The 22,758-nt window shown below is 38.5% G+C and overlaps 1 protein-coding gene across 3 annotated transcripts in view; it reads right to left on the minus strand.

Moving 5' to 3' along the window:
* The window catches only part of Cdkl5 (cyclin dependent kinase like 5), a 161,869-nt gene that overhangs the window by 133,992 nt on the left and 5,119 nt on the right, over window positions 1–22,758 (minus strand). The gene's annotated exons all lie outside the window — the stretch shown is intronic.

The raw sequence follows: 22,758 nt of genomic DNA on the forward strand, positions 1-22,758 counted from the left end.
AAAAGCCAGAAGTGGCACTGTGGCTCAAGTGGTAGAGTGCTAGCCTTGAGCTGAAGAGCTGAGGGACAGCACCCAGGCCCAGAGTTCAGGCCCCATGACTGGCAAAAAAAAAAAAGAGCAGAAAATGACCTCAATAGACCAGATCAACTTTAATGGAAAGTTGAAGAGAGACTCCACAGTGACCTGGGGAGAGTTAGAAAACACAAGGCATATGTTGGGGCAAGGGTAGAGGGACTTAAGAAGGGTTAAGGTTAGGAGACGTCGTCACAGGTAACTCAAGGATTCAAAGAGTATAGGGAAGCTACTGTTTGAGCAAGTCTCCTGCCCCTCTCTCAGGTGCCTATCAACTGAGAGGATGGGGGAGTGGGCTTTCATGTTTAGATTCAGATTATAGGCTACAAACTGAGCTGGAGGACAGTCAGTGGACCAAGTCATGGGAACAATATTGAGTTATGAGAACAAAGCAGATTTCCATCAAGGATAATATAGGTGTTCAACAAATTTTTGCTGGTTTCATTATGCACTAACCATCTCAAGATGTTAATTAGTAGAAGATAACAGGGAAGATGAGACCATTAATAGACTCATAATTAACAATGAGCTATACAAATACAAATTTTACCAAATGTTTAAAGAAAAAAAGCACTCATTTCATACTGGGACAGTCATGTTTTACAGCAGAAATAGGATGTGAACTCGTCTGGGAAAATGGATACAGGATTACAGTTAAATTGTGTGATCAAAAATATGATTAAAAATTCTTGAGAATAGTTGTATAGAGACTTATGTTGAAGTTTGGTACATTCTGACCCCATTTTGTATTCATGACAAACAAAATGTAATAGGAAAAACCCTTATAATAACCAGTATTTTAACTTTATTAATAAAGCTTGGAACTTCAAAGTATCAACAGATGATGCTGAAAATACATTTTACTTTTACTTTGGTCAGATGACTACAATCTGATTTCTTAATTTCTACATTCAAACTATTTTGAATTAAGTATATAATTAAAACTTAATATGAAAAAATAAGTGGAATTCAGCAATATAATTCAAGAACAAAGTGTTATTTTCTGGATAAGATATAGTTTATTGTAGCAAATTTAAATGTTGGCTGGGAATGTGGCTTAGTGGTAGAATACTCACCTAGCATGCATGAAGCGCTGGGTTCCATTTCTCAGGACTACATAAACAGAAAAACCCACTAGCCTTGAGCAAAAGAAGTTCAGGGGCATTGCCCAGGCCCTGAGTTCAACCCTCACGACTGGCACAAAAAAAATTATTAAATGTTACCTTATAATCATAAATTCCTTAAATAGAATATTTAAATTATTGAGTACTTCCTACCCCTCCAAGACATCAAAACATTGTAATCTTGGATTAACTAATCTTCTGTGTGAATTTTGCAGTATTAAACATTGTGCCTTATTTTATTAAGTTTTGTTGAAACCTAGCTCTATATTTTGGGGAAAATAGCATTATATTCTATTTTGTTGTTGTTGTCAGTTGTGGGACTTGATCTCTGGGCCTAGGCGAGGTCCCTGAGCTTCCCAGCTCAAGGCTAGCATTCTACCACTTGAGCTACAACACCAATTCCAGTTTTCTTTTTTTCTTTCTTTTTTTTTGGTCAGTTGTGGGCCTAAACTCTAGGCCTGGGCACTGTCCCTCAGCTCTTCAGCTCAAGGTTAGCAATCTACCACATGAGCCACAGCGCCACTTCTGGCTTTTTCTGCTTATGTGGTACTGAGGAATTGAACCCAGGGCCTCCTACATGCAAGGCAAGCACTCTACCACTGAGCCACCTTCCCAGCCCCCACTTCCAGTTTTCTGAGTGGTTTACTGGACATAAGAATCTCATGGACTTTCCTGTTTAGGCTGGCTTTGAACCACAATCCTCAGATCTCAGCTTCGCAGCGTCCTGAGTAGGTAGGATTACAGGTGTGAGCCACCAGCGCCTAGTTAGTATTTTTTTCTTAATGAATAAGAATTTACTCTTAGGGGCTGGCAAGGTGGCTCAGTGGTAGAGCACTTGCCTTGCATGCATGAGGCCCTGGGTTCGATTCCTCAGCACCACATTAAGCAAAAAGAAAAAAGCCGGAAGTGGCGCTGTGGCTCAAGTGGTAGAGCGCTAGCCTTGAGCTGAAGAGCTGAGGGACAGCGCCCAGGCCCAGAGTTCAGGCCCCACGACCGGACCACCCCCCAAAAAAAGAATTTACTCTTAAAAAAATCTAAAATCCTTATAATGTTTGTATTTGCCTATCATATCATTGCTTATCTGTTTATTGAACTTAATACATGGATGCATAAAAAATTTTTTGAGAATAAGCCAGGCACAGGAGACTCACACTCCTAGCAACTCAGGAGGCTGAAATCTAAGGATTGTGGTTCAAAGCCTGCCCGAGAAGAAAAGTTCATCAGACTCTTATCTCCAATAAACTAGTCAGGAAAAGCAAGAAGTGTTGCTGTGACTCAAGCAGTAGAGAGCTAGCCTTGAGCAAAAGATGCTCAGTGCCCAAGCCTTGAGTTCAAGACCCAGGACTGGCACCAAAAAAATATTACTTATAAAGTAGTGAGAATGAGATTATGTAATTTCCAAAGTTCTTTCATGTTTACTATTTTATAGACTGGACATCCTATCAACCCAGTGAACTGGTGACCCAGAGAATCATACATTTGAGATAAAAGGCAGAAAAAGGACATCTGGAACAAACCTTATATACAAAAAACAAAACTAAGTACAGGACAGTTTTATAGAGATTTTTGTGTGTTATAATTTTTAAGACAGATTCTCACTATGTACCCTCAGATTGGTCTTGAAGTTGAGATTCCCAAAACCCATGTACAGGAAGATTCGATAGGGCTTTTTGTGTGTATTTAAAAAAAAAACAAAAAAACAGAATTTCACTATGTAGCCCAGACTGGTCTTGAAGTTGGGATCCTCCTGCCTTACTTAGCCTGTTTAGTGATGGGATTACAAGTATGCATTAACATGCCACGTTCAATTTTGGGGGACAGTATTAGGGATTGCACATGCTAGGCAAGGCACTCAAGCCTCACTCGTAACCCAAAAATTTTATAGGTTGTTGAATGCAAACAAAACTAAAACACTTGGATTTCCAACTGTAAACTTTGAAAAGTTATTACAAGTTTTGTTGTAATTTTTTTCAGTGATGTAATAAAAAAATAGTTGCACTAGAATGCTGTAAATACAATTCAAGGAAAAGAAAACATTAATCATTCATTCCTTTATTCCACAAATATTTACTAAGTACTCTGCTATCACTATACCAGATGTGAGAGATAATGTAGTGAACAAAAAAACAGGTCAGACCTTGGCCTCATGGGGCATACAACCAATCAAACATGATACAAAATACTCCAGTGGAACACAATATTTCAAAACCTTTAAATTTGGTAGCACAAATGGCACTTTGTGATAAATACTATTCTGTCTTATTTATATTAATTTATTTAATGCTCCTAGAGACACTTTTATGATTATTTGTTGCTAGAAAAATTCATGTTACCCACAAGGAAACTAAAGGAGAAATAAGGAGCTTACCCAATATCCAAAAGCCAGACAGTTGCAGAAATAGAATTCAAAATCAGAATATCAAGCGCCACTTAAGAGATAACCCATACAGCTTAAAACTAGTGCAGAAGAGCCAGGCTACAGTGGCTCATGCCTGTCATACTAGCTACTCAGGAGGCTAAGATATCAGGATTGCAATTCAAAAAAGTCTGTGAAACTTATCTCTACTAAACTATCAAACAATCTGTAAGTGAAGCTGTGACTCAAGTGGTAGAGTGCTAGCCTTGAACACAAAAGTTCAGGGACAGCACTCCAGGCCAGAAGCTCAAGTCCTAGGACTAGCACATGTGCACAAGCATGAACACGTGTGCATGTACAGCACACACACACACAAATTAATGCAGGAGTATCTGCATATGATAGGGATGAATGATGCTATTTTTTCACACATTACAATATTTAAGCCTAATTCTGTTTTAAAAGAAAACAGTCCCAAAATTGTTAAGTACCTTGTCCTTGAGCACACAACTAAGAAAAAGTAAAGCAGGATAGATGAAGGACATGAGGCATGGGAGATAGCAGCTAGGAATTAAAAAATACTGTATTAATGAACAGGTTAATTAAATACAAACAAGCACTACTTTCTTTGCTTTAGATTTACAATCCCTTATTAAGCTGCAAGATACAGGGTTTTTTGTTTGTTTGTTTTGTTTTTGTTGGTCAGGGGCCTGAACTCTAGGCCTGGGCACTGTCCCTCAGCTCTTCAGCTCAAGACTAGTGCTCTACCACTTGTGCCATAGGGCCACTTCCAGCTTTTTCTGATTATGTGGTACTGAGGAACTGAACCCACGGCCTCATGCATGCAAAGCAAGCACTCTACCACTGAGCCACCTTCCCAGCCCAAGATACAGTTTTTTAAGAGTCAGTTCTCTCTGACCTTGACTGCCTAAATAATTAGTGTGTTCTGGGAATTGAGCAAAGATACCTTTTTTGTTTTTGTCGGTTGTGGGGCTTGAACTGAGAGCTGGGGACTGTCCCTTAGCTCTTTTGCTCAAGGCTAGTACTCTACCGCTTTGAGCCACAGCACTACTTCAAGTCTTCTGGTGGTTAATTGGAAATAAAAGTCTCACAAACTTTCCTGCACAGGCTTTAAACCCCAATTTTCAGATCTCAGCCTCTTGGGTAGCAAGGATTACAGGCAAGAGCCACCGGTGCCAGGCACAAAAATATCTCAAAATGTATTGGGGAAAAACATTTGGTAAAATTACTCCTTTTTTTAATTCACAAATGTGTTTCTGAAGGAAAATATTTATGCCAAGGATAGACATCTGTCTTGAAGGGAGAATCTGTCAGACACTCATCCTGTGTAAAGGGATGCTCAGACATATACCTCATAATGACTCAAATTTAATAGCAGACCATCCTTGAGATTTCAGGGCCCAACTGATAAAACAGTGTAATAGCAAATATGATTAAATGTACCAGATTCTCAAAACAAAGGAAAGCATTTATCCTATGATGGATTTAAGCCAAACCCCCACACTACTTTTCACACAGACCTCTGAAGTTAAAATAGTCACTGCACATGTGCCCACATCTATTTCTGAGTAGGGACTATCTTTCTATCTTTGGGCTTTACCTAGATGTGTCTTAAAATTCTTTTTCTGCAACATCACAAAGTTGTTATACAAATGCTAGGTAAAGCCTCACCAAATGTAGCCTATGTAAAAGTGATCTGGAAACTAAAGACTGATAAAATTTATCAAAAAAATGAATGTGGCAAACTTAAGACTAGATATGCAAATGAGAGATATGTTATTGCTATTCAACTCTGCAATAAATACGTGAATGTCCTACCTCTAATTCTGTAATAAGTCTGACCATTTTTACTAAGGGCCATTATTTACTATGAAAAAAAATCAACTACAAAAAGCTAAATACAGTTTAAACATTAAAATTGAATGGTTGGAGCCAGTTGTGAATGCACATACTTTAATTCCAGTCTTCTGGAGATTGAGTCTGGAGGATCTCAAGTTGGAAGACAGCTTGGGCTCTATAGTGACAATCTGTCTCAAAAAAAATAGTGGTTGACAGGGATAATATTGAAAGCTAGACGAGCAATACCCACATTGTCTTAGTATAAAGATAAGATGTTTTGATGAAAGGTGTGCTAATACTGATTGTATTTGCCAATTTAACTTTTTACCCTGGAACTGATGCTTTGCAAAACATCTTTTCTATTTTCTGTAACAGCTACAGGGGGCTTCCCAAGTTTTAGGCTAGGGTAAATGACCCAACTTGCTGCACTTTAATGATAACTGTGCTCTTAATAGAGTTTTCATTTTAATCTCTGGTGAAGTAGGGGAAATTAGCAATTATAATTAAGCTTGGAGATAAAGACAAGTCATTTTAGATGAATGAACTAGCAAATACACAAACTTTAATGGAGTAACTGATTACTGTCTCAGAATTTACTCTATTATTTTATGTTAACCAGATAAAAAATGAGGTTTTGTAAAGCAGGTAGAAGTAGAGAGACAATTTAGAAATGGGCTTGCTTAATAATAGATTATTTATTCATTCAACAAATATTTCTTCAGCACCTATTGAGGTCAGAAATACAATGTTTAACATTCTTCTGTATCCCTATGTATTTATTATATTTTACCTCTGTCAAGAAGCTGGGCCCTTGGGCTGGGAAGGTGGCTCAGTGGTAGAGCGCTTGCCTTGCATGCATGAGGCCCTGGGTTCGATTCCTCAGCACCACATAAGCAAAAAAAGAAAAAAGCCAGAAGTGGTGCCGTGGCTCAAGTAGTAGAGCCCAAGCCTTGAGCTGAAGAGCTGAGGGACAGCGCCCAGGCCCAGAGTTCAGGCCCCATGACCAGACCTCCCCCCCCAAAAAAAGAAAGAAAGGGGTGAGGAACCTAGAAATGTAAAAAGCCAATGTTTATCTATTCCTCAAGATATTTGGCACACTTTCTCTTTCTCTCCCTACCCCCCCTTCTTTCTCCCTTGTCTCTCAGGTATGGAGTTCTATAGTTATTTTAATCTGGCAAAGAGAATGAACAAAATGAACTAATATTTACTGCTATATATTTGTGCAAAGTACATACAGTATGTACTGAGCATTCACCTATGTTATTTCATTTAATTTTAGAGCCAACTTATCAGGTATTATGTACTAACTAAAAATACATGAGTGAATGTTCATTTTACAAGGATCAGATTATAATAAATCTAAACTAAAAGAATCGAGCAACACAACTTAGACTTAACACTATTTCACATAACAGAACCTTGCAAAAGGCTATTAAAGGGGAAAAATATCTTTATTAACATGCAAAAATGCCAAAATGTTCAATCATACAAGTCATTTTCTTTTTTGTTGTTGTTGTTGTTGGTCCTGGGGCTTGAACTCAGAGCCTAGGTGCTGTCCTGAACTTCTTTTTGCTGAAGCCACAGCTCTGCCACTTGAGCCATAGCTCTATTTCCAGCTTTTTGGTAATTTATTGGAGGTAAGAGTCTCACAAACTTTCTTGATAGAGCTGGTTTTGAACTGAGATCCTTAGGTCTCTCTGAGTAGCTAGGATTACAGGCATGAGACACTAGTGCCCTGCCTTACAAGTAATTTTAAAACAAAGAATGGCCAACACAATACAAATTTTTTTTCCTTCAAGTGACTCAGCAGTATTTCCTCTCCAATTTTCACAGGTGTGGCATACATTCATCCCAATCATCTACCAATGATCTACCCAATCATCCCAATCATAACCTTCAGTGACTTTAAAAGGGGATACAAGACCAGTGTTTTTTTTTAAATGATCAAAGCTGTACACAAGAATCTAAAAGATATTATATGCCATGATGTCTACTGTAGGGGAAAAAAAGAGAAATCACATGAGGTATGGGACTCTCAAGTTCTATTTTAGAACACATAGGCTTACCTTTCATCCCACACTGAAATCCAATGAAATAAGCAAAAATAAATTCAGAGTAGTTCTGAGAACCTAAGAGATGCTTACAGCAGACAAGTGAGGTAGAATTAATTCCCAAGGAACTGTGAAGCAAGTTAAGATAAATGGACAGCAAAATTCAACAGAGCTAAAGAACCCCTAACTGGGCTCGGAAGGTGGCTCAGTGGTAGAGCGCTTGCCTTGCATGCATGAGGCCCTGGGTTCAATTCCTCAGCACCACATAAGCAAAAAGAAAAAAGCCAGAAGTGGTGCTGTGGCTCAGGTGGTAGAGCACTAGCCTTGAGCTGAAGAGCTGAGGGACAGCGCCCAGGCCCAGAGCTCAGGCCCCACAACCAGACCCCCCCAAAAAAAACAAGAACCCCAAACTTTGTGTAGCCAAAGAGTCCTTTCTTCAAGATACAAATTTTTCCAGAAGAATCCTTGAAAGATAATAAGATGAGAAGCAGTGAGGATTAAGTAAAGAAAAAGCCGTAATAAGTTATATGATTACAGAGCTAGAAAACACAATTGCCAGTAAACTTTCCTACCCTCTCAACCAGTCTTGGCTCTTTAAAATGATAAGCAATATTCCTTGGTAATAGTGAGGCCAGAGAAGTAGAGCAAATTATCAATTAGCTATAGCTTCCATGAGGAATGGGGAGCCCACCAACTCAGAAAAGCAACCCACATACTCTACAGAAACATATGGCATCCCACAACAAATGGGTAAGCTAACTGAACAGATAGTTCTCACAAGAAGAAATATAAATGCCTAATAGATACATGAGAAAGTCCTCAACATCGTTAGCTATAAAGAAAATGCAAATGAAAATCACATCAAGATTCCATCTCAGTCAGGGTAGCAGCCAGCAAGAAAACAACAAATGCTAGAAAAGATGGGAGGGGAAAGAAGATCCCTCACGCACCTTTGCTGGGACTAGTGCAACAGTTTGGAAATCAGTAGGAAGATTCCTCGAAAGTCTAAAAATAGATGTTTCTTATGACCGCCACCATTCCACTATTATGCATATATCCCAAGAGGAATAAATCAATTCACCAGAAAGACACCTGCATATCCATGTTAATCCCAACACAGTTCACAATAGCCAAATGATAGAATCAATCAAGGTGCTCAACAACAGGTGAATGAACAAAGAAAATATGTCTACATACTATACATATTCACATACATACTATGAACTATTACATGGACATAAGAAAATGAAATCATGTCAGTTGCAGGAAAATGGATGCAATTAGAGGACAATTATATGGACCAAGACCAACCAAGCTTCAAAAACAAAATATAGTATGTTTTCACTTACATGTGAATGCTAAACCTAGAAGACATTCATATTCATGGACATGTACTTAAGTATAAATATCCACATACATAATTACACAGATGGTTAAACATAAAAGATGAATCAAGCTAAGAGGTTCAGAAGAAAAAGGAGAGAATGGAAAATGAAAGAGGGTGAATAAATGTGTAACACATCGCAAGTATATATGTGTGCAGTATAGAGAAACAACACAAGCAGATGATCAATAAGAGGATGGTGGGAAGAGAAATCAGACCCTGTAGGTGGGTGGGGACAAGCAGGAAGAGAGTGTGCTAGTGGGGGAGGATAAAGGAGGCTGAATATGTTCTAAATAGATTATTTGTAACTATGAAAACAAAGCCAAAAAACCTGCAAGGGATGCTATTTTTAGAGGAAAGAGTATGTAGGGAACGTGATAGAGAAGGTGAAATTGATTGGAATACAGGGTAAACATGTGTGGAGATGTAATAATGACCCCCATATATACGTGATATAAGCCAATTTTTTAAAAATACATGGTATTCTCAACAAAGGAGAAAATATGAAACAGAGGCATCAAGTTTGAAACAGAGTTTTATAAGGAAATGTACCTGCAGGAGCATAGTATTTGAGGCAGTCAGAGAAAAAAATGTAAGGCAAGAAGGCAGAAAATGGATCAAGGATTCTGAAAGGCCATAAGGGTATTCAGTCTCGGTCTTTTCTCTTTTCTCCTGTTTGCAAGACAGCATGAATGTACTTTCAAGCTGGTCAATGACATGACCAAAATCGCATTTTATATCATACTGGCAACTCTAGATAATATATCCAAGTTGGACAAGACTCAACTATCTACCTTGAAAGCCTGGGGTGAATGGCAGAGCCATTAATAGAAGTGTTAAAATAAAGAGGAATAAATTTTGAGTAAATGATGAGTTAGGAGTAAGAGGATCAGTAAGGGTCTACAGGGGTGGCAGAGAAAGAAATGTAAGAGAAGGATATAGAGATCAAAAAGGGCAGGAGACAGTGATTAACAATGTCAGGTGCAACAGAAATGCCAAGTAAAATTAGGACTAAGTGAATACACTAGATGTAGTATAGAAATCATAAGCAAAATCACTCAGCAAAAACAAGGTAAGGGGTGATGGGAATGGAAGCCAGAAAGCCACAGCTGAAGTTTCAGAAGTGAATGAGAATGGAAAGACTATATATAGACCCTTTTTAAGTAGTTCAGAAGAGAAGGAAGGTTTTGAGAATCTTAAGAATAAGAAAATGGACAGAAAGAGCCTGGGGCTGGTTGTTCACACTTGTAATCCTAGCTACTCAGGAAGCTAAGCTGAGGATCACAGTTCTAAGCCAGTCCAGACAGAAAAGTCTACAAGATTCTACCCCCAATTAACTAGCAAAATGCAGGACTCAAGTCCTACATGGCTCAAGTGGCAGAGTGCCAGCTGTGATCAAGATAGCTGAAGGAAAGCTCAAAGCCCTAATTTCAGGCCCTAGTACCAGCACAAAAATAAAGAAAATGGGCAGACTATATGAAATCAGAACGAGGAAGCCTGTTGAAAACAGACAAGGGAGGAGAAAGAGGGAGGCAGAGAGAGGAAAACTGAAGGAGGGGATATGATTGATGGGGTATACCAAATGCATGTATGAAATCATTACAATGAGCTTCCCTGGGCAACTAATATATGCTAATATGTAAAAAAAAAAGCAAAGAAGAAGCGCTGGGAAGGTGGCTCAGTGGTAGAGCGCTTGCCTTGCAAGCCTGAGGCCCTGGGTTCGATTCCTCAGCACCATATAAGCAAAAAGAAAAAAGCCGGAAATGGCGCTGTGGCTCAAGTGGTAGAGCGCTAACCTTGAGCTGAAGAGCTGAGGGACAGCACGCAGGCCCAGAGTTCAGGCCCCACGACCGGACCCCCCCCCAAAAAAAAAGCAAAGGAAGGAAGGAAGAAAGAAAAGAAGGAAATGGGCAGAAAACAAAAATGAATTGAAAAATGCTGCAAAGCACTGCTAACATGTTAAATTTAAAAGTATACTTGGATGTTTTTAGTGAAAACCTTAGTAAGTGGATTAACAAATAGAGTAGATACAGCTAAAGAGGAAATTAGTGAATTATTGGTAGATGCCAAGAAATCACCCAAAAGGTAACAATGTAAATATTAAAGAGCATTTAAGTAACATGGAGCATACAATGACATTCCAACATTATAACATCTAAATAATGGTTCCAGAAATGAACAACAGAAGAGAAACAATACTTATTAAGGATTTTTTTTAAAGCAGGGTACCAGTGGCTCACACCTGTAATCCCAGCTATTCAGGAGGCTGAGATATGAAGAACACAATTCAAAGCCAGCCCAGGTAGTCTGACAGACTCTTACCTCCAGCTAACCACCAAAAAACGAAGTGGAGCTGGGGCTCAAGTTACAGAGTACTTGCCTTGAACAAAAATCTAACAGCACTCAGGCACTGAATCCAAGCACCTGTACCTACACATACACACACAAAAAGATTTTCCTAAAATATCACAAGACCTCAAACTCATTGGATATACCAAATAAGCATAGGCTATGAAAACAAATCCATCCCTAGAGATATTGCAAGTAAACTTCAAATTGAAAAGGAAAAGGGAATGCTGGACACATTGGTTTGTGCAGATAAGGCCAGCTATTCTGGGAAAACTGGAGGACAGATCCAGCAAAACTCCTATCTCAACGAATATGCTGGATGTGGTAGTGCGTGCCTGTGATAGCTGACAGGACTGCTGTCTGAAGCTGGCCAAAGCAAAAACAAAATCAATAAAAAGCGGAAGCAGAAGCTGAAGCTCAGGTGGTAGTGCTCCTGAATAGCAAATACAAAAGACCCTGAGTTCAAACCCTAATCCAGAAAGAAAGGGGGGGAGAGGGAGGGAGGGAGGGAGGGAGGGAGGGAGGGAGGGAGGGAGGGAGGGAAGGAAGGAGGGAAGGAAGGAAGGAAGGAAGGAAGGAAGACAAGATTGATTAAAAGGGAGTCCAAAAGAAAAGATAATAACCTTCCTACAAAGAATTTGCAAGGGAAAAACAACAGTCTTCTCATTAACAAATAAGTCTTGTCAAAACACAAGAGAATCACATTACCAAATGCAAAATGAAAATTATTGTCAATCCAACTGACCTACCTAGTTCAACATTCAGAGAAAAAGTGAAGCAAAGACATGTTCAGAAACATTGAGACTAAAGTTTACTATTAAAAGAACCTCATGAAAAGAACTACTTAAGAGCATTCTTTATTAAGAATGTAAACTGACGTTCTCTAAAGAACTTGTATCTGTATTAAGCATCCTGGAGACTGCTTGACCTTACCTAAGTAGAACATTGTGACCGTGGACAAATGGAACGTTGTAGGTCAAGAGCCAAAATTACCCTGAGCTACTTTTAATCCCATTTTATTCTTTATTGTTATTTTTTGGCGGGCTTTAATCTATTTTGTGCTTACTAGGCAGGCACTGTACCACTTGTGCTATGTCCCCAGGTCTTTTCCTTCTAGTTATTTTGGGGGTGCATTTATGCTCCCACCAGCCTGGATCATGAACCTCTTGTTTATTTCTTGTATAGCTGAGATGACAAGTACACACCATCATGATCACCTTTTATTAAGAAGGAATTCTCGGAACTTTTTGCCTGTGCTGGTCTCAAACCACAATTATCTCAATCTTGCCTCCTAAGTAGATTTTTCAGTCCTTTTCAATAACCACTTATTACCAACCTTTGTACCTGACCTAAAACCTACTGACTTTTAGGTGAAATTCTTGGAATGTATCTGTGAGCCTGACAACCTAGCCTCCATCTACTCTAAAGCTAAAAATGTGATAAAGACAATATCCAAAGCCTACAGATTTCCCAGCCTTGCTACAGCCCACAAGATAGCCCCTACTTACGTATTTTGAAAGCACACTGATTTATAACTCTTTGGCTATAAAAGTTCATGTTACCCTTTCTGTGATAGAACATGTCATTAAGATAACTTAAAATGGGGGGAGGCTGGGAAGGGAGGTGAAGGGTAAACAAAGGAGGAGGCTGCAATGCTTGGTAAGAAATGTATGCATTATCCTGCCAATGTAATTGTAACCCCTCTGTACAGTATGTTCTCAAATAAAATAAAATTAAATTAAAAAAAAAGATAACTTAAAATTACATCTTTATTTCCAGACTACAGGCACTCATATTTGGCTCACATTAAACTATTTTCTTTTAAAGCAGAGTTGGTATTTTATATCGACAGAAGTAAACTGAACCAAGAAGAAATGGGATGAGTGATGAAAGCTGAGACAAAAAAAAACCCTGAATATTGATGAAAATGAATTAAGCAACTCAAAGGCAGTGATGGGAGGGAGGGAATAAGAGGGAAAGAGGTAACAGCGTACACTGAGCAAGAGGAAAGAAATGTACATATCCGATTTGGAAAAAATATTTGTATTGCCAAAATTTGTAGAGTTCATAAACTTTATAGACCATGATAATGACAATTCACCTTGTAAAGGTTAAAATGTGTTTGTGACTTTGGCTAAGTATCACTATTCCACAATACTGTAGAATTTATGGAATCGCTTAATCTCAATAAAGATTTTTTTTTAACCTGAAGAACACATTAGTGAATATTTACTACTTTTATAGGCTTAAGGTAGCTTAAACAAGGTAAAAAACTAACACATAAATAACATTAACAAGAAAAGAGAGAGAAGGGTTAAGAGGAAGCCATTCCAAAAATCTCAGTGGGTAAGTTTAGACTTTAAGCAAATGTATATATTAAAATGTAAAGGGTAACCAAATTTCTGGCTTCAATAATAAAAGTACTGGAAGAAATATATCTGTCCCACTTAAATGAAAAAGAGCTTAGCTAATTGCAAATGCAAGATGGTGTGTGTGTGTTTGTGTGTACCAGGATGGTGTGTGTGTGTGCGTGTGTGTGTGCATGCGTGCGTGCGTGCGTGCGTGTGTGTGTGTGTGTGTGTGTGTGTGTGTGTGTGTGTACACCAGGGCTTAAACTCAGGGCCTCTCCCTTGGCCTTCTTGCTCATGGCTGTAGCTCTACTAATTGAGCCACACTTTCTGTCCAGTATTTTGCCAGTTAATTTGAGATGGAGTCTTACAAATTGTTCTGCCTGGGCTTGCTTCAAACCTCGATGGTCTAGGTCTCAGCCTCCAGAGTGGCTAGGATAACTGGCATGAGCCATCAGTACCCAACTTAGGAATTTCTTTAAATTCAACAGAGAGCAGCAAGTTAGCTTGAAAAGGAGTGTCCCTGTATTTACCTGGGGTAAACTGAACACCAAAGAAAATGTAAGATAAGATAGTTGGCAAAGTAGTACAAGCCTACTGTAACTTGCTAAAGGGACTGTGTTAAACCACTGGAAGTTGCAAAAATGAAAGAGCTTGCAAACTTCTGTAGGATTTTCCTTAACCAAGTCACCTACTCCCTGCTCACAAGCACTCAGAGAGAGAAGAGAGCACAGAGGGCACCCATTATGGTTCAGTGTCATACACACTTGGCTGCTGTTGCAGACATGTACAACAGCAGCCATGTCTAAAACAGAAGACACTTCCCCTAGATCATTCCCCCTATCTCCATCAAAGGACATAGACTGCTTCTGGAGAGAGGTAGAAATCCAAACAGCTTACCACAACAGTCAGGAGAGTGGCAAGACTGGAAGTAAGTCCTAAAACCAAAGTGTAATCAGAATAACAAATGCCACAATTCATTATTGACCTTCAAGCTAAGAAATTTTCAAGAAAAGTAACAACAAAATAGAAAAAGGAACAAGAGAAAAAACAAGGGCATGTCAAAAGATACTCATTAAGATACAAATGAAGAGAGACCTGAAACTCAAAATGTAGCAGTGCTACTGCTGAAGGGACAATGTGAAATAAGGGCCATCAGCATAAGCCATGAGCCATTAGCAAAACAGGTTCTTTTGTTCTGATTTAAATTACTAAATATTAATTCTCTGAGAACACATTACAATTCACTCATTACAAAATGGCTAAGAAAAGGTTCAAGTGGTTATAGGTTTAAAGGGAGGGTCTTGCTAAAGACAAGAGCAGAAGCTGCTATAAATGCAGTCACTGCAGACAGTTATATTAATATAACAACTCATTCAAAGAGCTGTTGAAATGTGGCAGTGTCCAAATGCAGCTGGCACAAGGCTTAATGCTGGTTTGAGGCACAGAGCAGTTTGGCAGTTCAAGTGGGTCAGGACAAGCAAAGCGAAGGCCTAGAGACAGAATTAAGAGTTTGCTACCTGTCAATTTATGATCCATGCACTGGATGGTGTCATGAGAGGTTAGTGGGTGCTGCCATACTCTAAAGTTAGGTAATGTTCCTTTTATATGATCCAGGTGAAGTTTGCATCCTTTTGTTGATTTGGTACGTTTGAATAGCCTGAAAGCCACCGTTTTATACAATATGGAGTAACTTTGGAACAGGGCATAACCTGGTCTTCACAAATAGACCTTAATTTCCACTCTAATCACAAAGTATCTATATGAAAATTTGATGGGGTTGGGAGGGAAAGGGGGAGAATGATAAAAGAGGTGACACTGATCAAGAAGCATTGTACTTATAAACTGACATGTTGAATTGTAACCCCCCCCCTTTTTTTGGTCAGTCATGGGGCTTGAAATCTGGGCCTGGTCGCTGTCCCTCAACTCTTCAGCTCAAGGCTGGTGCTCTACCACTTGAACCACAGTGCCATTTCTTGTTTTCTGGTGGTTTATTGGAGGTAAGAATCTCATGGACTTTCCTGCCTGGGCTGGCTTTGAACTGTGATCCTCAGATCTCAGTCTCCTTGAGTAGCTAGGCTTACAGGCATGAGCCACTGGCACCCAGCTGGTAACTCGCTTTGTACAACTACTTAAAGATAATCTTTTTAAAAACATGAATTTGAAGCCTGAAATACTCTGGCAGTAATCACAACAGAAAAAATTCAAACTTAGCCCAACTGTTAACTACATTAATTCAAAACCTGGCACTAAAGGCCTAACAGAAAATACATGCCAATTTAAAGAAAAATTATATACCTCAGTCTCTATCATTCTACACAATAAGTCAATCTTATAATAACAATTTTCAAAAATCATAAAGTATAAGAGAAGGTAAAGAAAAAGCACTCAGAAAAGATAAAGAACCTACCAGAACTAGACAGAAATAGATATTGGAAACATCTAATGTGAAATTTACCATACTGTTAAGCCATATGTTGGGGGCTCTTAACACACACACACACACACACACACACACACACACACACACACACACACACACACACAATGAGATGGTTAGGTTCAGCAGAGAAATGGAAAATGTATGAAGGAGTAAAATAAAACTGCTAAAAATGGAAATCACTTAAGAAATCAAGAATACCTTCAATGGGCTCATCAGTAGACTCAACTCTGCCAAGGAAGGAATCAGGGAACTTGAACATGGTTCAAAATAGATAATACCAACCAAAATGCAGAAAAAAAAATCAAGAGTAGGGGGACAGAACCATCAAGCTCTGTGAGATACCAAGGTGCTAAAAATACTATCATTAGAATCATAGGAAAAGAAAATGGCGCAGAAGAAATACTTTAAGAGATAGAGCTCAAAATATCCCTAAATTATACAACATCTATGATTTGTAATCAGATAAAAGAAAAAATGCAAAATTTTATACACAATTCATTGCCACCATCATTTAGCAATACTCAGAACTAAATCTACCTGGGTGCTGGTGGCTTATGCCTGTCATTCTAGCTATTCAGGAGGCTGAGATCTGAGGATCACAGCTTGAAGCCAGCCTAGGCAGGAAAGTCTGTGAGATTCTTATCTCCAATTAACCCCAGAAAACCAGAAATGGCCCTGTGTCTCAGAGTGGTAAAGTACTAGTCTTGAGCAAAAGAGCACGGGGACAGCACCCAGACCCAGAGGTCAAGCCCCAGGACTGGCAAGAAAAAAGAACTAAATTTATAAGCCCTGCCATTGCTACTCCTTCAAAACCAAACTTCTTTGTGACACAATCATCAGGTCATTAGTTCAACTCCACGACTGTCACTTCACAAAGGTTACTTCTATACACAGGTCTCCTCTAAGTCTCATGGTTTGAAACCAGCCCAGGCAGGAAAGACCATGAGACTCTTAACAAAAAGTTGCAAGTGGAGCTCAAGTGGCTTAAGTGGTAGAATGCTAGCTTCAAGCACAAAAGCTCAGGGAGAGAACCCAAGCCCAGTGTTCAAGCCCCAGGACTAGCAAAAAAAAAAGTTAAATAGATAGAATAAAGATCCTAGTATATAGCTGAAATAACAAGGATCAAAGCAAAGCACATATGTTCACATCATATTTTGCAATTCTCCCAACTAAATATGATCATTTTTAGATCCATGTCTTGAACATACCCTCTGCTTGAAAAACCCTTCACGTCTCCTGACATTCTGGGCCTCCCTTGAGACTCTTCACATACACTCAGAAATCACAGCATGTCCTCTATGTTTGTGTTAAGTTTTCTTCTTCTGACCTAGGGAATCAGCATCATGCATTTCTACTAGAGCAGAACTAGACACTCAAAACATTACCTAAACATAAGGTTAGACCAAAAAAAAAGACAGTCTAGACCTCATTTACCAACCCTAGACATAGGGACAGACTTGAAAATATAACCTTAAGGCAAGGACTGAAACCCTGTTTGCTAGAAAAAAACAAACCTACAAAAAAGTGGTGTCACAGTCTTAAAATCTGATCTGAGGCACCTACTTTCAAATAATGCCCTAGGCTGGTCAGAAAGTAGACAAAAGTAAGAACACAAACTATTTCTAAACTCTTCAAGTTACTAACACCAGAAAAAAAGATTTAAGTGAAAAGAAAAGAAACCTGAGCAGGTATGGAATGGTTGGAAAAGCCTAAGAACTCAGTAAATACAAGTTAAAGGGTGCACCAAAATGTAAGTTTCAATGCAAGCAGTGAATGGCATGATGCTGTCATTATTCATATGTGGAGGGGAAGAAGTGGGAAAAAAAAGTACTCTACATCACCATGAAGGAACAACTTTCATTAAGGAAGACCTTGGTGGGGGAAAAATGCTCAATCTTCAAGGCATGTGAAAATTGAGCACTGCTGAAAATTTCCCTTAAAAATCAACAAAATAGAACACATTAGGAGGCTTACTATAGAAGAAAGAAATCAGTATATAAGAAACAATACCTTTACAGAATTTTCATACACATAGGCTAGTTTGAACACGCAAAAAAATGATGGAGAACTGTTTAATATAAATAAATGACAAGGTCACAAAGTGTAAACCAGGTTGAAAATCTGCCCCTGAATCTTGGTGCTCCTAAACATTATCAAAATACCATTAAAAACTGTGTATGTTCAAATGTTATTTCACAGAACATGAAATAGCATACATACATGTTAAAAAATATTAAACTAGATCTGATTGTATTTGTTTAAACAATAGAATAAAGCTAAATTTAATATTAAATGCAACATTTCAATAAAATATTAAATATCTAGTGGATTAAAGGTGTCTGGGAATGAGAAGAGGCAATTAACAGAGTTTCAGGTTTAAATATGGAGGAAAGCTAAAATTGCTAAAAAGAAATATTTTAATTCAGTTATAAATAGAAATGACATTCCTATATAAGGTTAACAGAATAAAGGATAAAAGAAGTCTTTAGAAAATTAATTTCTATAAAAACAATGAAAAGAGTACCACAGATGACAATCAATCAAGGAAGCAGTTAAAAAAATTTAATGAGTTGAGGGGAGAATATTTTACCTTGCAGAGATTATGGTCTCTAGGTTAATTATTAGGATTCTATTGAACTAAAACTCGACTTTCTGTAACATTTCATGTCTCACTCTGCTTAAAACCTCCCATGGTTTCTCAAGAGACAAGTTAAAAAATAAAAAGCTAGCAATGGACTACTAAGCCTTTTAAGATCTTGTCTCTAAAAAAAAAAAAAGATCTTGTCTCTATCTACTTCTGCTTCATGATCCACTTCCCTACTTTCCAGCCATTTTGAATTTCTTCCAGTTCTTTGAAAGACCTTGTTTTTCCAAAGTCTCTAGGTCTCTTACCTTGCTTCAGGGTATTTGCACCTTCTGTCAGGAAATTTTAGTTCCCCAACTCAATCAAATACTTCCTATCCTTCAAGTCTTACTTTTTTGGTGGGGGGGGGGGGTTAGTTGGTTGGGTTTTTTGCCAGCCCTGGGGATCAAAGTTAAGGCCTGGGCCCTGTCCCTGAACTTCTTTGTTCAAGGCTAGCATTCTACCATTTGAACCACAGTCAGACCACCTCTGGCTTTTAGGTGGTGAATTGGAGATAAAAGTCTCAAGTACTAGTGGGGTGCCGGTGGCTTATGCCTGTCAGCCTAGCTATGCAGAAGGCTGGGATCTGAGGATCACGGTTCATAGACAGCCTGGGCAGGAAAGTCTGTGAGACTCTTATCTCCAGTAAACCACCAGAAAACCAGAAGTGGTGTTGTGGCTGAAGTGGTAGAGTGTTCACCTTGAGCTGAAGAGCAGAGGGACAGCGCCCAGGCCCAGAGTTCAAGCCCCACGACCAACTGAAAAAAAAAAGTCTCATACTTTCCTGCCTGGGCTGGTTTCAAACTGTGAGACTTAGAGGAGACATATACAGAAGTGACCTTTGTGAAGTGACAGTCATGGAGTTGAATTAATGACCTGGTAATTGTGTCACAAGGGAGTTTATTTTGAGTTTTTTTGAACTTGGATCCTCAGATTTCAGCCTCCCGAGTAACTAGGCTACTGGCATCTGGCTTCAAGTCCTACTTCCTCAGCGTAGCCATTCCTGTCAATTTCACAAGGATAGATTTTCAGTCTAACCTTCTTATTTCTTCTCATAAGGCTTTGTATTCCCTCTCTGCCTCCATGTCAGAACTAAAAATTCTTTAAGGGCAGGGCTGACTTCCATTTCACTTGCAACTTAATGCAGACTCTAGTGAAGTTTGGCACACAGTAAGTACCTATGAAATACTTGCTAAATGAACACAGGCAGATCCTCATGATATAAGACAAGTTATTTTAGAAAGAAATAACTGATAAAGAAATATAAATTTGAGCCAGGCGCCGGTGGCTCACGCCTGTAATCCTAGCTACTCAGGAGGCTGAGATCTGAGGATCGTGGTTCAAAGCCAGCCCGGGCAGGAAACTCTGTGAAACTCTTAACTCCAATAAACTACCAGAAAACCAGAAGTGGCGCTGTAGCTCAAGTGGTAGAGTGCTTGTCTTGAGCTGAAGAGCTGAGGGACAACACGCTCAGGCCCAAAGTTCAAGTCCCATGACCCACAAAAAAAAAAAAGAAAGAAATAGAAATTTGCACAAATGTAGCTTTTATCTTACCTCCAACCAATTTCAATAAGTGAAATTAAGTTCAACCTTTTTCTTTTTGTGTGTACTGAATTTATTGGTGGTAATAATAATAATTAGTTACTCACAATTGAAGTTAACATGTCCCACAAGCAGCTGACAAACCAGGATGACATACCTGGGTGTGTGGATAAATTCTAGAATATATCATATCTGCACCTGCTCTGAAAGGCTCTCTGTTCACTAGGAAACTAAATTCACAACTGGCCAATGTGAGAGTTAATTGGTCAAGTCCAAGTCAGTAACTTGTTTTTCAACTATTGCCATTTATTAATCTGCCATATCTTCTTCATCTATGTGTGTATGTTCAATCTGATTATTATAATACAATCTCATACTATCAATAACTTAAGCTTAGGATTAATACAAAATCTAAAATTAAGTTCTAAACTCCAACTTAACTAAATTAATGTAACACAAGCTTTAAAAAATCATAATGTATTCCTTCATATGTTTTAACTTCCAGAAACCAAAGCTGTCCTTAATATCAAAATCACTATCTCCCTCTAGATCAAAGTTATATTGAACCAGGCACCAGTGGCTTATGTCTGTAACCCTAGCTACTGAGATCTGAGGATCGGAGTTCAAGCCAGCCTAGGAAGACAAATCCAAGACTCTCATCTTCAATAAACCAGTAAAAAAAAAAGCTGAAATGGAGGTGTAGCTCAAATGGTAGAGTGCTAGACTCCAGTAGAAAAAGCTAAGTGACCTCAACGAGTCTCTGAGTTAAAGCCCTAATACTAGAACACTCAAACACTCTCTCTCTCTCTCTCTCTCTCTCTCTCTCTCTCTCTCTCTCTCACACACACTCTGGGCCTGAGAGGCATGTCTCAAGTGGTAAAGTTCTTGCCTAGCAAACTCAAGGTCTGGAGTCCAAACCCCAGTACTGCCAGAAAATTACACTGTAAAATGCACTTCCCATCTTACTATTCCACATTAGCTCACAAAGAATCACACAGCTATAACTGTCAAACAAAAAGCAAGCCTATTCTGAAATCATTTTGACTGAATTCACAGTAAACTATTCATGTTATACCAGTCCTATATGTCTAATTTGTTCATTATCAAAAATACAGACAAACCTACCACACACAACCTATCACCTGTCTGGCACTTGTAAGAGCAACTTTCATAAGAGTATGAAAATTAGATACAATTTCAAAGCACATTCCTCTATTTTACAGACCTCTCCAAAAATAACATCCCTAAGCTATCCTATGAAGCAGTGGCTATCTATACAAACCAACACACTGAGAAAGACAAACATGTCATAATAGGGCAGAGAATAGCTAGCCTGTGTGTATACAACAATGCCCATCCACATAAGCAATACACTGAGCAAAGACAAACAACTTGAAAGATGGCAGAGATTAGCCTGTTTGTGTAGAACAAGTTTATCATATTCAATGCTCCCTGCATGCCCTAAAAGATAATAAGAAAATGATACAAGCTATTCCTAAACTCTTTCTAAATCTTACAACAATCTAATCTGAAGCAATGCACAAAGTGGAGGTTGCATTTAAATATAGGAATGAAGGTTACTATACAGCATGCACCAGTAGACACGATTTATCAAGGAAAATTAGACCTCAAATAATAAAATGCACAATGCCATTGGCTTAAAATCAAGAAAACCAATGATCCTGCCCATGATCTTAAATTTGAAAGTATATTTTTGTTGCATAATAATTACATTAGTTTTACCTTGATTCTTTCTTTCCTTTGCATCTCCAATACATCACCAGAAACCTCATTATTTTATTTGCTTGAAAAGCAAAATAAAACTGAGCCAGACCTGGTAGTGTATACCTGTAACAGGAGGTACTGGTAAGGAGAGATCAATAGAATGGAGGTTCAAGGCCTGCCTGTGTAAAAATTAAGTGAAATTCTATCTCAACAAATGAGATGTCTCTGATAGCACATACCTGTAATCCTACCTACATAGATAGGAGGATCTGCAAGTCAACACTGGCCCAAGGTAAAATTTGAGACACTATTTGAAAAATAATTAAAGGAAAAAAGAACCAGGGGCATGAATCAAGTGGCAGAGCACCTGTCTAGCTACATGTATAAGGCCCTGAATTCAAGCCCCATTGCTTACAAAAAAAATTAAAAATAGAAATACAAGGCAATTGATATCATTTGTAGTGGTCCTTCATAGTCTGCTATGTGTTATACTTTGGCCAAACCTGAAAAGGTCTATACAAGAACACATTTTAAAGGTATCTTTTAAAATTTACATTTTGTTTAGCAGTATCAGATTATTAAAGGAGCTAAGCAAAGCAAATAAATACAGTTACAAAACAATGTTAGCAGGAACAGGGTTTGGGGAGGGGTAACATAATTTAAAATTGTAGTAGTAATTATAGAACCATAAAATTTACAGAAGTACATGTTAAAAGGGTGAATTTTATGATATGTAAGTTACACCGCAATGTATGCTTTGTAGGAATTTTTAAACTCTATGGATAGACCTAAATCTTCACAGAATCTCCATCTGGCTTTGGCAAAGAACATTTCTGGCCCTAAGACTCTACAATATTCTTGCAAGAAGCTTTAAATAGAAC

Source organism: Dipodomys merriami, unplaced genomic scaffold (assembly GCF_024711535.1).
Source record: "Dipodomys merriami isolate MVZ:Mamm:240054 unplaced genomic scaffold, mDipMer1.0.p SCAF_3, whole genome shotgun sequence".
Lineage (NCBI taxonomy): Eukaryota > Metazoa > Chordata > Mammalia > Rodentia > Heteromyidae > Dipodomys > Dipodomys merriami.